The sequence below is a fragment of the Pleurodeles waltl genome, chromosome 11 (assembly GCF_031143425.1).
Source record: "Pleurodeles waltl isolate 20211129_DDA chromosome 11, aPleWal1.hap1.20221129, whole genome shotgun sequence".
NCBI lineage: Eukaryota > Metazoa > Chordata > Amphibia > Caudata > Salamandridae > Pleurodeles > Pleurodeles waltl.
Genome location: NC_090450.1, coordinates 598,753,560 through 598,776,077, shown reverse-complemented (window position 1 = coordinate 598,776,077; position 22,518 = coordinate 598,753,560).

Sequence of the window (22,518 nt, the reverse complement as noted above, 5' to 3'; positions counted from 1 at the left end):
CAAACATTTTGCTTCTCCCCTCTTGTTTTCCAAACTTCGGTTTGTTGGCTTTAGGAAACTGTGCACTTTACCACTACTAACCAGTGCTAAAGGCCTAATTACAACTTTGGGGTTTGGACATGCTGACCGCCAAAGTAGTGGGGAGGAGGCTACTGTCATACCTTAAGGGAGCTAAGGACAATGCCTTCGCACAACAGCACCCACGGAATGCGCACTGTCTGCACAGCAGACAGAGCTCATTTTGAGGGTGCTTGCAGGGGGCATGCTTTTCCGGTGCCATGGGCATGGGCATGGGCAGTGCAGAAGTCACCCTTGGGCTCCCATCACTGGCTTTCCACCAGCCTTTAAATGGAGAGGACCCCACCATGAAAAGGCTGGCAGAAAGGGGACTCATGATCACCACTGTTGTGCTGAACTCAGTGCCGCAATGGATGACCACGACTCCGACCGCCACTACCCCATCAGGATCCATGATCCTAGCAGTGACGGCGGCCCATGGCAGGCTGACCAGCAAAGTTGTAATCTGGTGGTCGGAACACCAGGAGTGAGGAGGTCCGACTGCCACAGTGAGCTTGGCGGTCCTTGGACTGCCAAACTCATAATGAGGCCCTAAGTTGCTGTGCTTTTGCCGTTAAACATGGAAACATTGGCTTACACCCAGTTGGCACATTTATTTACTTATAAGTCCATAGTAAAGTTGTGCTATATCCAGAGCCTGTATATTAATATGTTGCTAGTGGGTCTGCTGCACTTCTTGCACTACCACTTAAATATCCCTTTAAAACACACCTCAGGCCTGCCATTGTGTGCAGTTGTAAACTGCCACTTCGACCTTGCAAAAGAAACCTCTTACCAGGACAAAACTTTCCTTTTTTATACATATATCACCTCTTAGGTAAGTCTTAAAGGGTCATAGGGGAGGATGGTTTGTATTTAAAAAGTAGGACACGTGGGCTAATTTTACGTGTCCTGGTAGTGAAAAACACCTAGTTGTTTTTGACTACTCTAAATCCTCTCTCTCCCATTGACTAACACAGACTTACCTTTTCACATTTAATACATGATACCTTTTAACTGGGAGAAGGTAGCAAGATGACATTAAGGGCCAGATGTGAGTAGGTTTCATTTTGCTAGTTGCAAATTGCGAGTACTAGCTACTCGCAATTTGCAACTCGCAAAATGAAATACAGAAAGGTGTCTCAGACACCTTCTGCGACTCGCTATGGGGTCGCAAAGACCCACCTCATGAATATTAATGAGGTGGTTCGCAGTTTGCGACCCCATAGCGAGTCTAGGCACTCACAGGGATGGTGGCCTGCTGGAGACAGCAGACCACCATGTCTGTGACTGCTTTTAAGTAAAGCAGTTTTTTTTTTCTTTTTGCAGCACTTTCAGGAAAACGAGCTGCAAAAAGAAAAAATACCGAAACCATTTAATTTCGTTTTTTTCAGAGTAGGCAGTGGTCCATAGGACCACTGCCTGCTCTGAAAAAAACTTTTTTGTGGCATTCACAAAGGGGAAGGGGTCCCATGGGGACCCCTTCCCTTTTGCGAATGAGTTACCATCCACTTCAAGTGGATGGTAACTGCAAGTTGGTTTGCGACCGCTTTCGCGGTCACAAAGCAACTCAACATCGCTATGCGGTCGCAAATGGGAAGGGAACACCCCTTCCTATTTGCGAGTCGGAATCACATTTTGCGAGTCGATACTGACTCGCAAAATGTGACTCTGCATCGCGTAAGGCCTTTTGTGCCTTGCAAACTGCGTTTTTCGCCTTTTGATAGGCGCAAAAGGCTTCCTACATCTGGCCCTTAGTCTCAAACTGTAATTGGAAAGCCTCTTTAATGGAAAAGTCAGATTTTCAGTCACAATTCTGAAAGAGCTACTTTTAGAAAGTTGGCATTTCTTGTCCTGACCATTAGTGCCTTCTACCGGTTTCTTGGGCCACATGGCTGTGAATGGATCAACTGTTGGGGTTTGCATGTTCCTTCTAGACAGTGACATAAAGGGGAGTAGATGTAGACAGGATGGACCTGTATCCAGCTTCATTGCATTACAAAGAACTTTGTCTCCACTACATACAAAGGCACCTGACACCTTGGTCACCCACAGAGCCTTGACAGAGGTAGAGAAGCACTTTCCAGAACCAGATGTGGGAGTAGTAAAGGGAGTTAACATACTTCAACCGCTGGCACTAGGTATACATATTGGACCTCTAGATTCACTCTTCAGTACATTACAGGACCTGCAAACTTTAGAAGATGAGGGACTGCCTTATCCCCGGATGACTGCCCTGCTGGTTGAGGTCTGCTTTGTTCCCAGAGGACTGCCCTGCAGCTTGAGTCCTGCCTTGTTCCCAGAGGACTGCCCTGCAGCTTGAGTCCTGCCTTGTTCCCAGAGGATTGCCTTGCTGCTTTAGACTTGACTTGTCCCCCAGAATACTATCCTGCGACTTGAGGCTTGCCCTGCCCTCCAGGACGGAAGACTGGAACTGCTCCCTCCATCCCTGGGTACCTGACTGACTGCAAGGGTCAGTTGACTGACCTCCTATTTTGAGCTATAAGGACACAACAAACTCTAGAGGCCCCCTTTAACTGCTAAGCTGACCTGCTGCACTGGACCTGCCTGAGCCCTCTTGGCCTCTGCGAGAATGAGTCTCTGATCCCCAAGAGGTGCCTCCCCAGGTTGTCGGCCTTTGGATAGTGTTAGAGTACACTCCTCTTCAAGAAAAAGAGGAGTCTTGAGGATTTTAGCTCTTTGGAACTGCAAAAGGGCCCATTCATGCCCAGACTCTACTGCCCATAACATCTTTATGCTACGGCAGCTGCCAGCAATGACTGGCACTGTGATATCTCTAATTTGCGCTACAATAATGACAGCCTGCGCTGACCACCAGCACAAAACTCAAGTAATGACCGCTAGTGACATCTGACCAAACTTCGCCCTACAGCAACAACTGACCAAATGCCAGGCCTTTTCTTCATGACACAGGGATAACCATTTACACTGCTGTCCCTGCTCCTCACTGCCTCCTACAACATGCACTAGACTCTTCATGCCGGATTTTAAGAAGGTGACTTTTTCAGTGGGACTAACCAGGTACCGTTATCTGGCCTATGCTACATTGTGATCGGCCTAAACGTGTGACTTTCCCCTTGTCTAGCACAACCAGATGCCCATGAGTGGTGCTTTGTGCTTTTAAGTGCTATACTTACTTAAAAATTTAGAATTGAAAATCTCAGGTTCTACTGATTGGATTTTTTACATTTAGGTATGATTTTATTTATTAAAATGTATTCTATTTTTCTAAATCGGTTTGGGATTTTTCTTGAGTTGGGAGTTCACTTCATTACTGTTTGTGTGCTACATAAATACTTTACACTTTGCTTCAAAATTAGTCCTTACTGCTATTGTCCCAATTTTCAGAGGGTCAAGCACAGGTTAATTTAGTGGCTTTCGTGGCTCACCTTGACAAGGATCGTGGTTGCCAATAACTCAATTTCCTACAACAGCCACTTTTGCCTTTGTTTTTTCCTGTGAATTTTTATCATATTTTAATTTTTTCAAATGGTTAAGCTCTGAAGGGTAGGTTACTACCATGCTGAACGATCTTCTTATGTGCGTACATATTTTAGTGAAGAAGGCCAAGCCTACAGTCTGTAACTGCATCTAATCTTTTCGAAACAATCAAACCTCCCATTTCTGCATAACACCACTAGTTGTGTTGAGAGGTAGATTTACATGTCTTTCCCTGTTGACATTTATTTTTTTCTTATTTGTTTTTTACAACTTTTACTTGATCAGAATTCGCTATTAGGCACGCTCTGTAGCCAAAATTCTTTTTTTATGTTAGTGAAACTTTGTATGTCTTTTTTTTGCATTGTTCTGTAATATCATATTTTTTAAATATTCACATATATTTGAACATTATTAAAACAAATTACGTGTTTTTTTAATTGTTTTGTAACAGATTTATAAGGTCAATTGTGTTTCTCCTTCATATGCACTTGTAGAGCTTTGAAGAAAGATTTTGTTTTCTCCGCACTGAAGACACAACGTTTTTACACATAGTGCAACCTGGTGCATAGTACTGCATACAAAAATGACCATCCTCTTATTCTGCCTGCTGTTGCACATCAGTTAGTGCATTTTTCCCTTCTTAATTACCACCTTCCTTTTCCTATGCATCTCAGCACGAACAATATGGTTCAGGTGGTGAACCAAATATGCTTCCACTTTCAAGAGGTGAACGTGGAGTACTGCCCCGGCTTTCTTCGGTGCAGCATTGGGCTACACAAGGTGCAAGCACCAGAATGGGTATTATTTCCATATTTTGCCTGGTGTAAGAATAAAAAAAAATCCACATGATATATTCTTTCTCTAGCCTACTGGATGGTGGTGCTAGGCATATTGAAGGCTCCAAAATTATATCCTCATCTTGGGATGGCTGGGTCTCCCCAGTGTCTCTAGATACCACGAACAGTCTGAAAAATATTTTTCCAGATGCCTGTGTCAAATAGTAATGGCACATGGCATATGGGATCCAGGAAACTCTTTTTTTTCTTATAACCTTTGAGCTTGATTTAAATACTATTCACTTTCTGGCCAGTCAAATGGCTGCTTTTATTTACACTTTTTCTGTTACTGCATTACTTCAGCGGGACCTATGGAGCCAATACCAGAGTGCCACATCTCTGCCACGGACGCTTACTTCCTTTTCCTCATCCCACGGAAAGACCACAGGACCCGGGAGTTTAATAAACGTTGTGTTTACTACAAATGAGTTTTTTTTGTATCTTTGGGCCTAAATGTTTCTCAACAGGCACAAAAAAGCAAGATTCCCAATAGTTTATTAGTGAAATTTCTGCCATGCACGGCTGTACTGGGAACCGAAACAGCCCTGGCAACTTTTTCTGACCAGCCCCCCGGGAGGAGGGAACATTGCCCGCACAGTGACGTCTTAAAACTGTGCAAGCAGAAGTACCACACAGTTTTAAAACCTCATAGGTTGTGTGCAAGTGTTAGCTCGCTGCTGATTTGGGGGCCGAGTTCGCAGCACTGCTGCAAAGCCGGACCCCAGTCACAAATGCAGCCCTCACCCTTCCAGACCACCTGGAAAAAGCCCGATGCCCGCTACGCTCCAGTCAGGCCCTGCTGCCTTGGTAGATATTCCAGTAGTGCAGTACCTAAAAGAAGTACCACTGTACCTAAAGTTTGCAGCGCAATTATATCTTCTTGCAACCTTCCTGCCGACTAGTGTTAGTGAGAAGTGGCACATGAATGTATTGGAATTCTCTGTATTTGATTATATATTTCAATTTTCTGGGAAAATGTAATTTGGAAAGAGTGCAAAAAACACGAAGAGCATCTAGAAAATCAGAAGGCTCCTAAGAGTTCTTCCTAGTCCATTGTTTGGGATTTATTTTAATTTCCTCCAGAGGAGAACCTCTGCCTTTGCAAATTTTCAGGGGTTCTGGAAATTAAATTCTCATTTTAGACATCTGAAATGAGAAAACCTCTGAATGCCTGGCACAATACTCAGCACAGTGTTGCCAAGAGACGGCATACCTTAGAGCAGGGAGCTTTAGCCTCATAGGCTCCTCTTCAGACTCTCTGGGCTGGTGATAGTCTTTCAGAAGAAGTTTTTAGCATTCTCAACCAATACACTGATTCTTTATATGTGGACGTTGCTTTGTATTGCACTTATCATGCTAAAATAGTTTCTGTTGGAGAACATAGTATAGCAGCTCGAGGCCAATAGTTGGCTGCTAACAAAGGAAACTGTGTTTTTTTATTTTTTGGGTCCAAGTCCACATGCTGTGCTTTTTAGCTATTTTTAACTGACCCCCTAAAAAACAGAAACCTTTTTCAAAAGCAAAATCAATTAAAGGTTCTTGCTAAAAACCTTTTTTCGGATAAAAGATTAAAAAAAATATGTTAGTTTTCATGTCTGTCTCTTAATGGCAATATAACCATATAGTAGCAAAATGTATGTGGTGCATGAGCAAAAACTCAATAACTCTAGATGAAGTTCATAACACTTATACACCAAGTTAGGTGATATGGGTACACATTGAAAGGATGAATGAATGAATGAATTCATTAATGATGCACATTTGTAGAGCGCATGACTACTCATCAGAGTGTCCCAGCACTCAGGACTACTGGGGCGTCCCAAAAACATAAAAGCCTAATTGGAAAACCCACTGTTGAACAAAAGAAAAAACCAAGGGGCAGATTTAAGAAAAGTGGTGCTGCACCCAGCCTGAACACATCTCAGGAAGATGATGGAGCTGATGAGGGAAGCAAAGCAGAGACAGGGAATAATAAACAGCACGGATGAAACACTTGTAACCTTTTGTTAAGCATATGTCAATGATCCATGAGTCATACCCATGGTCTGTGTTGTGTGGCTACCAAATTTAGAGTCACTCATGCTGTGTGCTCCTGGATAGAGGATATGACATAGGAATGGACACTTCGAAGAAGGCAACACCCACAACACAAACCTCTTTAAAAGAGACACTAAACAACATCTGTATCAGGAAATGGTTTATAAAAAGCGGAGCATGAGTTTCCCTCACAGTCAACTCTTAAGCAGCCAAATTGTGGCTGTGAATCAAAGTGAGAAGCTCAGCAAGACTTCTGTCAGTTGTGAGCAAAACTGAGGACCAAGTTCTGCTCATCTCCCTGGTGGATGACAGGACATCACCCTGGAGAGTCAAGACTGCTTGCCCTTGAGTGATAACATCTGCCTACCTGCCAAGACTAGAGGACCCTATGAGAAGGAGGAGAAGAGTGTCTGAAGGGAGCAAAGTTCATTGGGGATCCTGTTGGGTGGACCCCAGAAGCGAAGTGTGAGGTTTACTGTCCTGTTAGGACTGTTGCATCAAGTGGGCCATTGCCCATGTGGCACCCAAAGTCGTCGAGCTTGTCTGCTAAAGGGGGCACTATGAGGATAGGTTCTGCTGCACTGATCGGGTTATTGCCCACAAACTGCCCAGAGTCTATGGCCACATACCTCAGAGAGAACCACTGTGAAGCGTAAGGGCCTTTGTCCTGAAGCACTGCTGCTAAGTGTGAGGGTTTGTCACCCTAGTACATCATGGTAACAGGAACAAGGCTGCTACTCGTAATGCCTGTATGTCAGGTGGGAGCCACAGAGAGGGGTACAGCATGCAACAGTCATCAGAAAAAAGTAGCCACCTAAGGCCTGCCATCAGAATCAGAGGAGCTTATCACACCACTAGAGGAGTGCCATGTATACCCAACTGCCTTGCCTGATGAGACAAGAGTACTGCTCATCTCTGGCATCTGCTTCAGTCCACCATGACCCTGGGCTGCTGAGCGTTCATGAGTCTTCTGTACTGCAACAATAGTGGCAGTCTGTAACAAGGAAGTAGCAAGAAAATTAAAATAACCCCACTTTGAACAAAAGCTCTGATGGTGCCAAGCTAGCGAAGCACATTATCGAGACCCTCCCCAGAAGTGCTTGCTTTTCTCTTCCATTCAAACATCTTTCCATTTATCTTTTCATACTTCTATCCGCCCACTCATAATCACAATTTCACCTTTACATTCTGTCATCTATTCAAAGTCTTTATGTGTAAATAATAATGACAATCACAACGTTGAGAATATACCTTAACAGCACTCCTGTAGATTAGTTGAAGGATTTCTGCAGGGACAGAGGGTAGGGGGCTCCCAGAAGCAGGGACCGGGAGGTCCTTGCTTGTTTAATTAGGAACCAGCTAGAGAAAGTGGGTGAGAATAATGAGAATGTAGTAGACTCAGGGGAAGGAACTGTTTTAGGAACCCAGAAGGAGAGAGGTATAGTGTCAGGCTCTCAGGCCCACTTAGCATGTCTATCCTAGACGCACACTGAGGGTTTCCCTAAAATACTTTCCAGAGTTTCCCCCAATACACTCCTCCCTGATAGTGTACAGAATCTCCTGGGGTGCACACAACCTTTAATTTGTAGGATACCACTGTCACCAATTCAAGGAGTAAATACATTGGGTATGTTGAGTCTACCAGACACAGTGGACTTCCAATTAGCTCTCCAGAAAGCTAAAGATAAGCAGAAGACGAAGGCTAGGGAGTTTGAGGGAGAAAGGTTGACACTAGCTCACCAGGAACAATAAGAGAGGAAGCTGGCAAGACAGAGGAATGGGCCCAGGAAGAGAATTTTGGAGACCAAGAATAGAAACAATGAGCATGGGAGAAGAGAAGAGAAGAAGGAGCTTAGGACAGAAGCAGGTGTAGCTTCACACAGAAGAAGGGACTCTACCTAGAGTTCAGGCCAAATTCTGACCAAGAATCCAAGAGAGCTCGGCACATATATGTGTAAGGACAAGATATCTTGGAATGGTTTCTGAGGTCACTTGTGATGCACAGGCTTTGAACAAGGTGTTTAAGGCACTCTTAATGTGCTGCATGTCCATGGGAGAAGCGATGTAATTAGAAGGAATCCTGCAGTCAAACAGATGGTCTTTGAGGGAATGAAAGAAGCTCTGATTCGGTGGTTTAGCTTGAAGCCAGCTCCATATCTTCACAAGTTCAAGGAATGGAAATGAGCATGTGAGATCGGGATTCACAGTGTATTGCGTGACTGGAATGAGTAGGTGAGAGGGATAGAGGGCAAGGAGTTTCAGTCCCTTATTCAGTTGTAGTGACAGAGTAACTCAAAGAGGAGTGTTCTACCCCACTCACGCAATACCTGTCAGGTCTGGCAGAGAAAGATCCAGAGAAGCTTGCAGTGTGGCTGACAAATGGTGGACTAACAAGGTTCTCAAGATGCTAGAACTGCATGGTTCTAAGGCCAATGGTGAGAAGCACTCTCTATCGATTGGTTCCAAATATTTTATACATTGTGGATGCCTATGATTAAAAAATATGTGTAACTCTATTTTTCATTTGGTTGGGGGCGCAGCTTTGCCAAGTAAAATGGTGGACTCAGAAGAAAGAGGCTCCCAGCCCACCTAATTTATCCTGCTCAAATATTGTTGCCTAGGATAGCCACTGCACATGAAGGACTACATCCTGCTGTTGGTATGGGGCCCTTTGGCAGCGAAAAGCAGTGTGCCTCAATGGGGGGATGGCCTAAGAAATTGGAGTGGCCCAGGGCTGTGAGGCAAGATTGGAGCTACCCGTGACTGGGGCAGTATAGCAGGAGGCCTGAAAGGCCTGGCCCAACTCCCAACATCGGGTGGAGAAGGTGGGTGACCAGGCCAAAGGAGACAACAGAAAGCACATCAGGGCCAACGGAATCAGACCACTGCCCACACTATCCTTTACAGTGGGGAATTGTGCAGAAAGGAGATCTTTGGCTCCTCAGCTGCAGGGGCAGAGACCATCCAGGCCCTTGCTGGATGTGCTCACTTTTGGGACCTGACTTCAGGGGCGGCTCCTCAAAGGGCAGAGGAGTGTGGCCCCCGCCAGCAGCGGCACCTGCCAAACCTTCACAAGGAAACAATAGCAAACAGTGTTTGCCATTGTTTCCTCGTAAAGGAGTGGGGCCACAGGGGTGACGAGTGTGAGGGGGAGTGCTCAGCACTCCCTCTCAGAGCTCATGTGTTTGGCCGACCGTCTCACCCTGCCAAACATACATGCGCACAGGGCTCTCTCCAGCCCAGCAACACTGATGGGAGCGGCGCGGCGCAACAGTGCGTATAGGTAAGTTTATTTTTTTCTTTTAATTTTATTAATATTTTCACCCCTCTGCCACCCCCTACTCCCCCCGCACTCTCCACCCCACCCCCTTTAACACCCGTGAGCTGTGACTGCCTGACTTTCCTACCCCAATGGCTGCTGCGATGGGGGCCTGCCCTGTGTAGACAACCTGTGAGGCATGTGCGTGACTGCTCTCTGCGCACCACCTTCATCCCCCAGAGACAGTGCTACTATATCTGGCCTGCTTGGCCCAGGCCCCAGAGATGCAGAGCTCCTGCTGATAAATTAGGGTGAAGAGCTTGTGGGCAATTACACCCCACACCATTGTTTCTATGCTTGGGGACTGGCGTCATTGTGGCGCATTGCTCACAAGGAGTGGGTGCCGGGGAAAACGGTGCCTACACAGGCCAGGAGGGCTTCTTGAGAAGGCAGATTTATGGTTTACCTAAGGAGGGAGACTCCTGCTGCACTCTCCAATGGCTGTGAAAATGTGTAATGTACACTGAGGAAGCTGTTACTCTAGCCCATGGCACACCACTACTAGTGGTGAACATTATGGGTAAAAAGGTACATAGGACTATCGACAATGGAGGCACAACGGATGTACCCTTGGGAGGCCATCGGAACACAGGGACTGTGGCATCTGCACAGCCAGCAAAAGGGAAGCATACGACTGCAGACCGCCTTGATACATTTCCACGGGCTATATACAATTCCTGAACCGCCCTGAAGCAGAACATATATGCAATGGCCATTGACGTAGGACAGTTGCACGCAGATCATAGGAAACTTGCAGATAGAGTCGAGAAAACAGAATCTACCTAGCCACATTGACACCTACGGTAGTCACGCTATAGCTCCAGGTCAAAAAACTGCATGGAGACAACAAAAAGAGTAGACGATGCAGAAGGGCGATCCCATCACAATAACACTAAGGTGTCAGGCCTACTGGAATGAACGGAGGGAAACTCTGCTGAACTGTTCATGGAGGACTGACTACTCTGAACGCTGCTTATGAAAACTCAGTTGAAGATTGTCTCTGTGCAGAGAGCACATTGGGTACCAGCCAGGCCCCCACAGGGTTACCCATCGAGACCAGTGGTGATGAGATTACTGAGATAGAGAAACTGAGATGATATTTTGCAACAGGTACAAGCCGGTGTCCGATGGGACTTTAAGTGGTCAGAAAGTACAAATTTTGCCAGATTACACAAACCACTGTGCAGAGGCAGCATCAGGGCTTTGAGGTAGCCAAACAGAAACTAAGAACTTTGGACATACTCTACGGTTTACTGTACCCTATAATACTGAGACTCATATTGAATAAGAAGACATATTTATTTTCCACGCCAGATGAGGTGTAAACCTGGCTAGAGGCTGAGAGCCACAACATCTCTTGGCTTCACTTTAATGCTACAAGACCAAAGAAGGGATGCCAGCCTCAACTATGCCAATGGAATTTACCCTCCAGAGCTCTCACAAGCGAGCTCAAAGTGGCACAATGAGAATACCTAATTGTGAACATCCGAACGGTAATGTAGAGGGGTACTCCAGCAAGATCTAGCAGCATGGAAGAAGGCACAGAGACATTGCTCTTGGACAGCCAGGACTCTTTGATGTGCAGCCCTCTGGTCACCTCTCTGATGGCTGATTGTTAGAAATGGGGTCTTTGGTTGGCAGTCAGGATAACCCCTGCCATTTTTTCCTCCGGTCGGGTAGGCGATGCGTCGTTTTTGTCCCTCGCAAGAGAGAGATGCATTGATTTCTGGACAGGGCACCTCGGATCCGCGCAGGTTAATGATAAGTTTGACACCCAGCAACGATGTGTGTGAAATCCTGTTGCACGGTGTCGGAAAGCAACTCTATGTGGAGTATGCGTTGTTATCCAGGTGCTGGCAGAGGAAGTCTTTGATGGACCTGAGACTTCAAAGCAGGAGGCAAGCTCAATTCAAGACCTTGGAAATTCTTCTCAAGCAGGAATGCACAACAAAGTGCAGTCTTGGTCCTCTCTCAGGCAGAAGCAGCAACTGCAGGCCATACCAGCAAAAGCACAGTCACAGGCAAAGGGGCAGTACTCCTCCTCCAGCTCTTCAGCTCTTCCCCTTGGCAGAGGTTCCTCTTGATTCCAGAACTTATCTAAAACTCTGAGGTTTTGGGTTCACTACTTATACCCCTTTCTGCCTCTGATGTAGGCAAACTTCAAAGGAAAGTCACTGTTGTTTACAGGACCCTGCCTTGCTCAGGCCAGGCCCCAGACACACACCAGGGGGTTGGAGACTCCATTGTGTGAGGGCAGGCACAGCCATTCAGGTGTAAGACACCACTCGTCCCTCCACTCTAGCTCAGATGGCCCATCAGGATATGCATCCTACTCCCCTGCTCCCTTTGTCTCTCTGTCAAAGAAGGGACTCACAAGCAGCAATACTGTCAGTCTCACCCAGACAGGGAATCCTCAAACAGGCAGAGTCACAGAATGGTTTAAGCAAGAAAATGGCCATTTTCTAAAAGTGGCATTTTCAAACTGACAATTAAAAAAACAACTTTACCAAAAGATCTATTTTTAAATTCAGAGAACCAAATTCCATATTTTTATTTGCTCCCAAAGGGAAACTAGGCTTAGAAGTTATTTAAAGGCAGCCCCCATGTTAACCTTTGAGAGAGATAGGCCTTGCAACATTGAAACCCGAATTTGGCAGTACTTCACTTTGAGGACATGTAAAACACATCAGTACATGACCCACCTTTAACATGTACTGCACCCTGCACAAGGGGCTACCTTAGGCGTACCTTAGCAGTGCCTTGAATATATAAAAAGGGAAGGTTTGGGCCTGGCAAGTGGGTACACTTGCTAGGTCGAATTGGCAGTTTAAAACTGCACAGAGACACTGCAGTGGCAGGTTTGAGCCATGTTTACAGAGCTACTCATGTGGGTGGCACAACCAGTGCTGCAGACCCACTAGTAGCATTTGATTTACAGGCCCTGGGCATCTCTAATGCACTTTACTAGAGACTTACTAGTTGTTAGAAATGGGGTCTTTGGTTGTAGGTGCAGCAGCTTTTGGGACCAATACCACTGGGCTAGCCCAAGGACTGCTGGAATGCTCAATGACCCCTAGGGTTAACATTTTGGATACCTCCTCCTTAATGCTAGCCCTGACCCTGTCAGTCACTGTATAAACTTTCTGTTTAATGGGCGAACCGTCCCCAGTGTCCACATCATGAGTGCACAAGTGTGTGACCCCTGGGATTAGCGAAAACAGTGAGGCGAACTGTCCCAGCACCTGGCAACAGTCCCTCTGCTGCTCTGCGGTCAGGGAGGGAGAGAGGATAATTCCTTCCATAGACCCATCTTTTTCTCCTGCAGACAGGAGGTCAAGAAGAGGCTCACTCTCCTCCTCGACCCCATCATCTGTTGCAAGGAGCATGGACAGTTCAGACCGCTAAAAGTGGGGTGTGAGGCGGTTCACATGCAGGACCCTTAAAGGGTTCCTGGGAGTCTGCAAGTCCACCAGATAGGTGACTTCACTATTGCACTCCACCACCTCATAAGGCCCAGTCCACTTTTCTTGGAGTGCACTAGGCTCCAATGATGCCATCGCCCACACTTTTGACCAGGTTGAAACTCGACCAGAGTGGCATCTCAGTTATACCACTGTTTCATATCCTCCTGGCTTGCTTCAAGGTTCTCATGTACGAGACTCCTGAAGCGGGCAGCCTGGTTCCTCAGAGCCAGCATGTAGCTAAATACATCCTGCGGGATTTACTAGGAGCATTTTCCGAAGCCTCCTTCACCAGACTTAAAGGTCCCCTCACAGGGTGGCCATAGATCAGCTCAAAGGGACTAAACCCAAGTCCCTTTTGAGGCACCTCCATGTAAGCGAACAGAAGGCATTGCAAGAGGAAGTCCCACTTCTGCCTCAAGGGCTCTGACAGGCCCATGATCATGCCTTTCAAGGTGAGGTTGAATCTCTCAACCAGACCATTACCTTGGGAGTGGTAAGGGGGGGTGAACTTGTAGGTTACCCCACACTCCTTCTGCAGAGACTTCATAAATGTGGATATGAACTTGGTACCCCTATCAGATACCACTTCCTTAGGGAACCCCATGCGGGTAAAAACCCCCATCAAAGCACGACCCACCACAGGGAAAGTGATTGACCTCAGAAGAATAGCTTCTGGGTACAGGGTGGCATAGTCCACAAACACCAGGATGACCCTGTTGCCCATGGCTGTCTTCGGACCCAGAGGCCCCAAAATGTCAATACCAACCCTTTCAAAGGGGGTACAACAGGAAAAGGTTGAAGGTGAGGGGGCTGAGCTAGCCAGCGGCAAGATGGCCGGCACTCCGTGAGGCTCTGCTTCGGCGGGGGCCCAGTTTGTGAAATTCTCCACCCAGGACGGAGCTGGCCGAGTGGTGAAGAGGCGGGGGCGCCCCATACCGGTGGCTTCCCCCTGTTGCGGTGGTGAGGGCTGAATTGCTGCGCGGGCGGTGGAACTGGCCTCCTTGAGACATGGCGTGCTCCCGGCCGCCGTGCTGCACGGGGCTGAACCGCGTGTTCCCTGGGGAACCTGGAGGGCCCTCGGGGTTACGCTCACTGAGGGGTGCTGAGGGGCCAAATCGGGGGTGCTATCACAACGCGGCCCCCCCCTCCTCCTTTACGTTGGATGGCCTCTGCCTGCCGCGCTTGGGGATCGCGGCTGCGCCTCAGAGGCCTAGACCGCACGGCCTGGAGGACAGGTGGCCGCGCGGGCGGATGCGGACGATGAGTTGATTGAGAGGCCTCCGGCTGGGACAGATAAGCGACCTTGGTTGCCGCCGTTGAGAGGGGAGCATTATTGCATCTGGGGGCCCCGGGGAGTCGTTCGGCGGTGGGGCCAGACCGCGGGGGGAGCCTCCTCCCTCCCCCCCCTTTGGACAGATTTGTCTAGCCTGGTGATCGGCCGCCTGTGTCGGGCCTGATATGTCGGGCCGGTGTGGAGAGGTATAAGGAACGGCGGACTGGCGTAATTTGGCCCGTGTGCTCTGAACCCGGCCTCTGGAGGTCGGTGAGGCGACTGTGTCCCCCTGCTGCGCTGCTGTGTGGACTGCTGGCGCGGCGGAGTTAATTGTGTGGCCTGGGGGACATACTCAGGGACGGTTGGACGGCGGAGGTGGCGGGCCCGTGGCCGGGGCCCGGAGGCACGGTGGTGGTAGAGAGAAGGGCCGGAGCGAGAACTGGTGTGGTGGCGCTCTGACCGGGTACCGTGAGTACAGCGGCCTGACTATTGCTGGACACTGGAGGGATTCATAGGGCTGCTGGCACTGGATAAAGCTGATTGGCAGGAGCCTGGTAGACTGGTGAAGGAGGACTGAATATCTGGTCTTCCTTCCTGGATTTCTAAGGAGGTCAGTGGAGTGTATCCGACGACGACCTACTGATTGAGTGATGGGGAAGGCGGAGCAGAGACAGGCTAAACTCTTCTTTGAGGGGGGGCGACGGAAGGGGGTGCTCCTGCATCCCAGTTGGAGGGACCAGCGACGGATGAGGAGACTCCAGATGGATCGGTAAAGGCTATGTTTCTGTACCTAAAAACCAGTCTGGCTGGCATAGATGGGAAACTGGATCACGTGACAGAGCAACTTGATCGCATCAAGACTCGGGTGGACAAACATGACTCCCGCCTTGACCAGTTGGAAGCGCGTACCTCTGGTCTGGAGGACACCCAGCGAGGTGAGAGTGAACAATTGCTACGTATGGAGAGGGTATTGAAGGTCATCCGGGCTAAGAATGAAAATTTAGAAGCCCGGTCGCGCCGGAATAATCTCAGACTGATAGGACTTCCTGAGTCTACAGACATTGGCAGAATGGAAGACTTTGTGGAGGAGATGCTGTCTGTTCTTTTCCCCGGCCAGTTGTCCCGCTTGCTGGTAGTGGAGAGGGCGCATAGATCGTTGGGGCCGCGCCCCCCGCCTGGAGCTCCCCCGCGTCCTGTCATTATTTGGCTCCTGAATTATCGAGACCGTGACACAGTTCTGCGACTGGCCAGGGAGCGCCGCCCAGTGATTTATAAAAACACTGAATTGAAGTTCTTTCTGGACTATACCCCTGGCGTGCAGGCAGCGTGGAGGGCGTTCTTGACGGTGAAGCGCTCACTGGCCCAGACCGCCGCTAGGTTCTCTCTTATATACCCGGCGAAGCTAAAGGTGAAGCATGGTGGGTCTCTTCAGTTCTTTACGGATCCGAAGCTGGCGGCGAGATACGCCAAATCTCTTCCTCGGAAGTCTGAGGCGGTGCCGGAGGCTGGAGGTACTGTGGAGCGAGAGTCACTGAGCGATAATGACTGATTGTCATGGACATTTTCAGCAGAGAAGGCGCCGCTGCATCTGGATGTGAGATGCATTTGTCTTTGGTGCCGCTCGTCCTGAAGACACTCCTTTTGTGCTGGGCCCCCTGCCAGCCCTCCATGCCTGATACTAGGCGGGCTGGGCGGCTCGCTTCTGCCCCCTGGATGAGTCCTCATTATTCGAATATTTGGGTAATTGTGGTGTTTGGGGGGAGGGATATGCCTTTGACCCGTTTTCTGGGGGTCTGTGTGGGTGGGGGGCGAGGTTTTTTTTGGGCTTGTTGTATTGTGCATTTTATTGTTTTTCTTTTTGTGTTTGGTGGTTTCGGGGGATTAGCAGGGATGGAGGAGTGATAGAATTGTGCGGGAGGTCCGCTGGGGAGTGTGGATGACACAGATGAGAGCGTCTCTGATTCGTTGCTTAACATGGAATGTGCGTGGCTTGAATGACACACGGAAGGTGCGTCTCATGTTGGCATATGTGAAGAGGCAGAATATAGATATATGTATGCTACAGGAGACACACCTGGTGGAGAGCACCTTGCATTCCTTAAAGGCGGGATGGATTGGGGAATGCCACGGATCTATGTACTCGCGTTATGCTAGAGGTGTGGCGATTTTAATATGCAAGGGGTTGCAGTGGCGTACTCGTAAGGTGATTGTTGACCCATTGGGGCAGTATGTTTTGCTTAGCGGAGTAATGATGGATAAGCCGTGCCGCCTTGCGTCGGTGTACGGGCCTAATTCGGATGATCCTGAGTTCTTTAGTGAGGTCTGGCGACTGATTGAGTCTCTGGGGGGCGGAACTGTGCTTTGGGGAGGAGATTTCAATGTGACCCTTGATCCCAATTTGGATAGAGAAAGCTCGGCCCGGGCACAGCGTACTTCTGCTGCTCGTGTTTTATCTGCAATCATGGACGATGCGTCGCTGGTAGATCTGTGGCGGATGAAACACCCTGCAGTTCGGGAAGGTACTTGTGTTAATTATGTGCATCATAGCTGGTCGTGCCTTGACCGCTGGATAGGCTCTCGCTATGTGGCTTTATGGACCCGCTCGGTTGATCATATGGCGCGTACGCTATCGGATCACGCCCCGGTGCGAGTTGAGCTGGAGATACCTGGTGGGCCGGCTCAGACTTATATGTGGAGGCTGCCGCCTGGGGCACTTAGAGACGAGTTGTTCCGTGAGGAACTGCGTCGTGATATTAATCTTTACTTTGAACAGAATGCGGGCACGGTGGAGTCGGCTGGTACGCTGCGGGAAGCCATTAAGGTGGTTGTGCGCGGGATATGCATTTCAAAGCAACACGGAGTGTTGCAGAAGTTGCGTCGTGAGCTGGCTGGGTTGGAGGGCCGGATTGCGGACCTAGAGGCTCGACTGGTGTTGAATTGGTCTGGAGGCACGTTGGCAGCCTTGAGGGCTGCAGTCTCTGAGTATGAAGAGGCTTCCTTGAGAGAATTGCATTTTTTGGGGAAATTTTCACGGGCCAGGCAATATGGAGAGGGTGATAGAGCCGGGCGCACTTTGGCGAATCTACTCCGCAGGCGGTGGGCTAGTGGTTATGTGACTGAAATGGATGATTCGAGCGGGGAGCGAGTGGCGGGTACGTCTGAGGTTTTGAAGGTTTTTACTACCTTTTTTCAGGATCTCTATTCTGCTCCATCGGTGGTGCCTGTGGAGGTGATACAAGGATATTTCTCTGACATTAGCCTCCTCTGGTTTGACAGGGCGCATAGGGAATACTTTGATGCTCCCTTTACTATAGAAGAAGTGAAGGCTGCCATTCGGAGCCTTCCTGGAGACAAGGCCCCTGGGCTGGATGGATTGACTTCGGCATTTTATAGAGAATATGCAGACATTGTGGCGCCCTACCTATTGGAGGTTTACGATGAGGCCCTCCTGCGGAATGGAGTGCTCCCGGTCTCTCTGCGCGAGGCGCTTATTGTTACGATTCTCAAGCCCGGGAAGGATGCAGTTAGCTGTGATTCATACCGGCCTCTATCGATGATTAACATTGATAATAAGATATTAGCCAAAATTATCGTGGCACGGCTACGGCCTCTTATGACGAGACTGGTGCTGCTGGATCAGTCGGGGTTCATTCCGGGACAGTCCATGGCACATAATTTGCGTACATGTTTTGCTGTTGCTGGCTCAGTTCCCGTAGATGATGGGGCTGTGGTGGTGTTCCTAGATGCTACCAAGGCGTTCGACTCACTGCTGTGGCAATATCTGTTTGCTCTCCTTGAGAGAGTGGGAATAAGCAGTCGCTTTGTGAATTGGATACGTTTGCTATATTCGCAGCCAGTGGCTCGCGTAAGAGTGAACGGATGAGTATCAGAGCCCTTTATGGTGGTGCGTGGAACTAGGCAGGGATGCCCCCTGTCACCATTGCTCTTTGCGATCGCGATGGAACCCTTGGCTGCCCTTCTGAGACAGCGCCACAGCGAGCGGGGGCTGCTGTTTCGTCAGAGAGCGATTTTGATTTTCATGTATGCTGATGACGTGGCGTCGTATGTGCGAGATCCTGTGCGGAACCTAGATGTGTTACTGGATGAAATCGTCAGGTTTGGAGGTATCTCTGGAGTGACAATAAATTGGACTAAGTCTGTAGTGTTGCCTCTGTCGTCTGGAACCCGCTATCCTAATGAGTAGGCGGACGGTCCTGTTAAATATCTGGGCATCTGGTTGAGCTGTGATGTGGAGACGCTCTGGCTTGCCAACTATGGTAGGGTCATGGCCTGGCTGGATGACAGAGTCACGGCATGGCGCTCATTACTATTGTCCTTGACTGGACGGATTGCGGTGGCTAAGATCCTTGTACTGCCCAAATTTTTGTACCTGTTCCTCAACCTTCCGCTGGTGCTTACAGCTAGCTTCTTGCAGTGCATCCGCTCCGCGCTAATCCGACTGGTATGGGCAGGGGGTCAACCTCGTATAGCTTGGAAAACACTAGTGCTGCCATTCAAGTTGGGGGGACTGGCGGCCCCTGATTTAGAACTTTATTATGTCTGTGCGCAGGCTCTGTTTGCATATTATTGGATCAACCCGATACGTTATCTGCCGCAACTGGCTCCTGAAAGTGAAGCAGTGTGGCCGGATGGGCTTGAGCGTGTGTTGGGCAGTCTGAATAGAGCTCGGCCTCGAGGCATAGACATGGTGGCCTCCATGGTCCGGGCTTGGGCAGGTTTGCTGAAGCGTTCTGGGACGAGTATGCTGTTTGCACCGTCTACACATGAGGCGACGGCTGGAGATGAGGTGATGTTTCGGGACTCGCGGCTATGGAGTTTCCTACGGGACTTCGATTTGATAACCCTAGATGACTGGTTTGTTGATGGCAGATTGATGTCCCCGGAAGAGATCCTGGGGGATAGACAGGCCACTGCGCTCCACCGTTTCTACATACTGCGGATAAGTGCTATGCTGCATGCTCGCTACCCCTGCTTGCCTGTGATCCAGACTTCCTGCCGCGTGCTGGAGGTGATGTGGAGTGCGCGGTCGCCTGAGAAGCTTATCACTAAGCTGTATTGTAGTATACAGGGGCAGGGAGAAGAGATGGGCTGTCTGTGAGGATGAAATGGGCGGAAGATGTGGGGGAGAACATTGCAGAGGATGTCTGGAGGATGTGCTGTGCGCATATGAAGGAGTTGTCACCTAACTATAGGTTGCGCCTTATACACTTTAAGTTTTTGCACCGCCTGTATTATACCCCTTGAAAGTTATATTCTATGGGGCTGCAAGCTGATGATGTCTGTGTAAGATGGCGGGCCCTGCTGCTGATTTCCTGCATCTGGCGTGGACCTGTCTGGCAGTGTGTACCTACTGGAAGAATGTTTTTTGCGTACTTTCTGAGATGATTGGGCTGGAGATTCCTCCGTCTCCCATGATGGCGCTGCTGGGAGGGGTGAATGGAGTGCAGACGGCAGTGCGACGTTTGGTTGGCATGATGTTATTGTTGGCGAAGCGCAGGGTGGCAATCTGTAGGGGCCAGGCTCGATCTCCCCAGATTTTAGATTGGCTGCGGGATGCCGCGTTTTGCCAGGGACAATTAACAAATTACTGGGAGTTGACACCGGTTGGCTCTAGGCCACGGGACATTTGGGCACCTCTCCGATCTTACCTTGAAACTGCATCTGTCTGAAGAATCTGTTACGGATGTGTTACTTGACGCAATGAGTGTTGTTTTCTCTTCGGTGGGCTGCAGCTGTATGGAACGCTTGATGAGAGTGACGCTTGTTCCTCCCGGCTTTTTCTTTCTTATTCTTTCTTTTTGAGGGTTTTTTGTTCCTTCCTCTCTGTCACACACGTTCGGTCCTGCCCTTGGACTTGAAGACCCGTTGAGCACCTTTGGCAAGGGATTAACGCTATATAGACATTTGGCAGGTTTTCGGTCTCCCTCTGCTTGATGTCTGAGAATTACTGAAACATGGGACATGGCAAACGTTTGGAGAGCCGAGGATATATTAAAAAGTGACTGATTGATTTCTACTGTAAGGACCCAAGAGGTATTTAGTGTTTTTGTTGTATGTTGTTTGCATAAGATTATAAATAAATGTAAAAAAAAAAAACAAAGGTTGAAGGGGAGCCTTACACTTCCCTTCAATCTTGCCTCTTGCCTGACAAGTTTGGCAAGACCTGCAATGTGCATCTGAGTGCCTGCGCATTAGGGGTCAGTGAAAGTGGGTGGCAAGCCTTTAGAAGGTCTAGTCCCGCCTCAAATGTTCAGCTAAAGGCACATCATGAGCCATCCCCTGTAGAAAGGCCCTGAAGCACTGGGGTACCACCATCACATGGGCTGACCCAGGCTCAGGAACCTTAGGCTCACTATACAGGAGGTCATCCTCCCAGTAGATCAGGTGAGATCCTGGCTCCTTGCCAGCCGCCTGGTCGGCAGCCTGCTGCTGCAAACCCTCCAGGGTAGGGCATGTTTTCTGTGCTGCACAGGATGCTTCCCTGGTGGGCCCCTCTTCCTGCTGCCACTGCGACAGCTCAGGGACTTCCCCCAGTTCATCCACCTGTTCCCCTGTAGGCTCTGGGGCGTCACCGTCAGGCTCCGCCTCCTCCTAGACTGTGGGAACTTCTGAGGCCGGTTTCCCGTGCCTCCTGCCCATACTCTTTTTGGCAGTCCCCTGGGCCACTGTTTCAGGCTCCAGGGGCACTTGACCACCCTGATGGGCTGCCATTGACCTGGTGGATACACATACCCACCCAGGCAAACCCAACATCTCCAAGTGTGACTTGTGTTCCACCTCCTTCAAAGAGGAATCCTCCAGGTCATTGCCAAGCAAACAATCTACGGGCATGCTTGGACTCATATCTACTTTCAAGGAACCTGAGATCCCCCGCCTATTCAAAGGGATCCTGCGCCACTCTGCACAGGTACTCTGAGTTGTCCACTGCAACTACTTCGTGAAGTACCCGGGGATCAATCTGCTCTTCAGACACCAGCTGACTCCTCACTGTAGTCACACAGGCTCCTGTGTCTCTCAGAGCCTCCATCCTCTGTCCATTGATGGTTACCCACTGCCTGTACTTTTTAGTGTTATCAGGCACAAGGGTTCTCTGGACCAGCTCACTGTCCCCAAGTGAGACAAGGGTCATCTCAGCTGGCTCCCACCCACCTGGAACCAACTCCTCCCCAAGCGCTACACTAGCCAAACCCTGGGATGGCGCACCAGAGGGTGCCGGTGTACTCTTGGGTTCTGGGGTCCCCCCTCACGTGACCCACCTGGTCACATGCATAAAACTTACGTGGGGGTCCCCCTGCCACTGGCTTCCCTTTAGAAACATGGCTTCTTTTCACTGGGGGGCTGGGAATATTTACCCTGGGAATCAGTTTGGGGCCCTTTAGAGAACTCCCCCTGTTTACCCTTACCCCCCCTTTCTCCTGAGAGGGACCCTGCCCACCCTTGGCATGGTCTCCCCCATACCCCTTGAGGATCCTGGTGCTCACCCAGTGGTCCGCTTCTTGGGAAAGCTTCCTGGGATCAGTCAGCTTGCTGTCAATTAGGTGCTGGTGCAACTCTGGAAAACATAAACTGTACAAGTGCTCCCAAGCTTTCAAATTGTAAAGGCCCTCATACGCTGTTACCTTACTGCCCTTCACCCAACCATCCAGAGGCCCCATAACTTTTTGCCCCCATTTTCCACTTTATGCTGGTGTTTTCCTGACTCTGATGGTGCCCTGGGTACTGCTAACCAGTCCCAGGGCCTGTGCTCTGTGTAAAATGGATATGCAAATTAGGCTAATTATAATTGGCTAAGTTAACCTACCTATAAGTCCCTAGTATATGGTAGGGCATGTAGGTTTAGGGACCACAGCATAGGTGGTGCACACCTAGGTGCATTGCTGAGGTGCCCAGTGTCATTTTAAAAGCAAGCCTGCCTTGCTGGCTGCTTTTAAATTAAAGTTATATGCAAATTCGACTTTGGAATTAAAGGTACTTCCAAAGTCTTAAACTACCTTATTTTTACATATAAGTCACCCCTAAGGTGTGCCCTATGTGCCCCTAGGGCTTGGT